Source organism: Homarus americanus, unplaced genomic scaffold (genome assembly GCF_018991925.1).
Source record: "Homarus americanus isolate GMGI-L3 unplaced genomic scaffold, GMGI_Hamer_2.0 scaffold22200, whole genome shotgun sequence".
Classification (NCBI taxonomy): domain Eukaryota; kingdom Metazoa; phylum Arthropoda; class Malacostraca; order Decapoda; family Nephropidae; genus Homarus; species Homarus americanus.
Window position 1 is genome coordinate 19,773 of NW_024738868.1, and position 4,638 is coordinate 24,410.

Consider the following 4,638-nt stretch of genomic DNA (forward strand, 5'->3'; position numbering starts at 1 on the left):
AAATGTGCTCTTTAATTTGGGTTACTTGATCAACAAACACTTTCCCTCAATCCCAATATTTTGTTCTTTTTTCCATCAGTATATAATACAGTTATCTCTTATTTTTCCTCTTCAGTGTACAACAGTTTACATCACCCATCATCATCTCTGACGTTTGCCTCGAGCTGCTGGAGGCTGCCCACCATCCGTGTCTCCACGCTCGCCTATTTTATTTGTTCTAAGTCGCACATTTTCACCTATATGAAGGCTCTAATTCATGATATAAGTGTTAACAAATCATGTTTGACGAATATTGTTTACTTCTATGATAACTGCCCTGTTCACACGGCACGAGAGGTGAAGCGCTGGTCAAAGGAAAGGTCGAATGAAATTGACCTAAATCTCCAGATCCATATTCATTAAGTTTCTTTCAGTTAATCAATACAACCTTTCCTTTACCCAATATGATAATAATGTTGTATTTTTATTGAAACATTTATTATCACAAATATAATATTGTATAGGGCTTGTGTTAAGAGATTACTATGACTGTTTGTGAGTGCTACCCAGACCTCAACCCAGATAGTGAACACGTGGGAACCTGAAGACAAGCTAAACACTGGTCCCGACTCCTCCTACACACCCAGGACGAGTGTGAGCAGTTTGTGAGGAACCAACCATCTATATAACCTTGTGTCTCAGTCCCAAGAAGGCTCCAGGGGGCTATATAAAAGGGAGGCCATTGGACAGGCTATTGATATTCTGTATGACCTGTGTTGGTAAATATTAAAAGTAAATGTGATTTCCTCGTTATTATAAATATCTAATTACTGCTGATTAAAACTTGAACAACAACCTGAAAAAATTATATATATGGAAATGGATGGTACATTATAATAATGTATTAGCCCGTCCGGCAGACCGTAATACTTATATTAATGTGGGCTACAAACATTATATTTATATAATTACATCACCCATGTTAACTAGCCTATGAGCCGCGGGTAAACATCAACTGGACATGTGACAGTGCCCCGCTTAGCGTCCCGCATCTTGACTGCGGGATCAGCAATTTGTATCCGACTCTTGGCAGTCTGTATCACGTTTCTTAGCCATGCAAGACATGTGTCCACAAAGCTCGTTACACATATGTTTCATCCCTTATTAACGCTCACCGTTCCTAGCATTAATTATGGTGATGTCCCAGTTGTTGTCCAATAGCTTATTTTATTAATAAATGGAGAAAAAGACCATTTGGATTTGAAAATTTAAACCGTAAACAGTTATGAATGTTACTTCCAGTGCATCATTAATACTGACTCTACAGGTAAACAGAAGGTAACAATAATCACAAAATAAGGGTCATCATCTATTACTCTTTTAAGCTTGTAAACCAAAGATAATATAATGAGAAAAAAATAACAGTCATCCTTTCTCTCATGAATTTTCGTGCTTTCTTCAACCCCTTATTGCTTTGATGAGGAAAATGCATTGCACACCATCCTCCCACACCCCTCCCTACCACATACAGCCCTCCCACACCCCTCCCACATACAGATATCCCTCCTACCACACACACAGCCCTCACACCCCTCCCCTACACATACAGCCCTCCCACCCCCTCCCTACCCCACCTGGCCTCCTCACCTCCCTACCACACAGCCCCTCCCACCCCTCCCTACCACAGCCTCCCCTGCCCCTCCCCTACCACATACATTCCTCCTCCCTACCACATACAGCCCTCCCACACCCCTCCCTACCATATACCACCCTCCTACACCCCTCCCTACCACATACAGCCCTACCACACCCCTCCCTACCACATACAGCCCTCCCCCAGGACAACCATTCCCCGTCTCCACCCCACATAACTTACCATGCAGAAAGGACCCAGCCAGGAGCAGGTGTTAGGTGGTGGAGTGGATGATTACTTTTGGCCACGACTTTACGGCTCCACCACCTTGTTACCAGTCCACACATCACCCCGACTCGTCCGTACAAACTGTTTGGAAAAGTATTATTTATAACACCTGTGGATTTGTTATTAATTTATATACCTGTTGAACTAGTAGTGTGGGATATTTGACCAGCTTCCCTTGACAACAGTATAACAACAATAATAACTGGGAACAACCATTGCTCCGAGGTTCAAGTATACAGTATTCCATTTCTCGGTTCAGAGTATTATGTCAGGAAATCCTACAGCACCGACACTCAAACACTTGGTCTCTGATACACAAGGATAAGAGGCTGACCAAATGGACTGAATGGCAAACACACACTCCAAAGCTCACTAAGAATAACTGAGTAGGTTCTGGAATAATTTATCCATCTACATTAAGATAGATACAAATATATATATTACAATATTTAAGATACTAACACCCAATATTTCTATAATGTGGGTTTGGTTTTATAGGACAACCACTCTCTATCATCCATGAGTCTATTTAGCCTCCTTTTAAAACTTTCCAGCACTTACTACAAAGTTGCTAAGCTTGTTCCACTCGTCCACCACCCTATTTGTGAACCAGTTCCTTCCTATCTCCCTCCTAAACCTAAACTTATCCAACTTAAATCCGTTGCTACAAGTCCTATCTTGCTCGGATACTATAAGAACTTTATCTATATCTCCTTTATTGATTCCTTTCACCCACATAAATACTTCTATCTTATCTCCCTGCACTCTTCGTCTTTCTAGAGAATGCAAGTTTAGTTTATTTAACCTATCTTGATATGGAAGGTTTCTAAGTCCCGGAATCACTTTCGTCATTCTTCGCTGCACCGACTTCAGTGAATTGATATCCATTCTATAATAAGGGCACCAGAACTGAACCGCATTATCGAGGTGCGGCCTGACTGGTGCAAGATATAGTTGCAATAAGACCTCTGCACTCTTATTACTTACACTTCTAAATATTAAACCTAATACTCTGTTTGCCTTATTTCGAACATTAACGCACTGTTTTCTAGGCCGTAGGTCCGGGCTTACAAGTACCCCTAAGTCTCTTTTACAAGTCGACTTCTCTAGGTTGATGTTGTTAAGGCTGTATATATTGGCAGTATTTGTTCTTCCAATAGTAAGTACGCTGCACTTGCTGGTGTTGAATTTCATTTGCCATTTCTCTGACCACTCCCGAGGTTTATTTAAATCCTCCTGTAGTGCATTTGCATCCTTCCCTGAATTAATCTGCCGCCCTATTTTGGTGTCATCCGCAAACTTACTTATGTCACTGCTGATCCCAGTATCTAGATCGTTTATGTAGATTATGAACAAGAGTGGGCCGAGTACTGACCCCTAGGGAACCCCACTGGTTACACAGCCCCACTAAAATTTAACACCATCTCCGCTGACCCTCTGTGTTCTATCGGTAAGCCATGATTTTATCCAATTTAAAACTTTCCAGTCAATACCATGAGCCTTAACTTTTCTCAGAAGCCTCTGATGCGGTACTCTGTCAAAAGCTTTGCTAAAGTCTAAGTAAATAACATCGTAATTTTCGTCATTATCGTACTACCTCGAAGACTTTCCTAAAAAAACGTCAGCTGATTTATAGACAAGATTATCCCTTTGTAAACCCTTGTTGAGAATCGTAGATTAATTTGTTTTTCTCTCAATGCGATCGGATGTCATTTGCTATAATTGATTCAAGAAATTTCCCCACAACTGACGTCAAACTAATCGGCAGGTAATTTGACGCTGATGTTCTGTCTCCCTTTTTGAATATGGGTACTACATTTGCCTGTTTCCACAAGTCTGGCACAACTCCCGTGTCTAATGATTTTGTAAATAAATTTACGAGGGGTCCGCTAATCTGTTCCTTACACTCTTTCAAAACTCGAGGGAAAATTTCATCAGGCCCTGGGGATTTTGTCTTCTTTAATTTATTTATCTTAAGAGCATCCTCTTTTCTGATAGTTATATTCTTTAATTTCTCTTCTTCATTTCCTTAAATATCAGTGAATATCTTGCGAAGGTCACAAATATTTTTTTTCCTAACACAATAAATACGGTGATAATGGAAAGTAGACTATTTATTTGACCATTATACTTCACTTGACTATGTAATAATTTATAGCACAAAAGTATATTATTCTACTTGTCGAAAATATCACCTTTACACTGGTGATTGGAGGTTGGCAAGTGAGTTACCTACCACCACCACCAGACAAACTTCCCCGACACCACCACTATAAACACTTCCCCACCACCACAGACACTCCCCCACCGCCACCACCACTATAAACACTTCCCCACCACCACCGCCACAGACACTTCCCCACCACCACCATTCCTCCACAGTGACCAACTGATGTACTCAAGATGGATCTGATTGTTCCTGGCTACAATATTTGACTGTCAGGTGAACAAGGTAACACCGCCTCTTACACTGATTTAAGACCCTCATAGAAATCGTGTTTGGTTTAAACAAGATAAAATTATGAAATCACGAAGATGTGGCAGCAGCCCATCTTGTATCACCTGAAGATTAACTACCCTACTCCCACACCCCCCCACCAAAAGTGGCACTTCTGTGTATAACAAGTAAAATCTGATTGGGTGCCTAATCTTCACGTGGTGGCTAATGTCGAGCTGAGTTTGGCTGCGCTGAGTGGTTAGTTGCTTATATTGTTACATACGTTTTAGCCTAAAAGTGC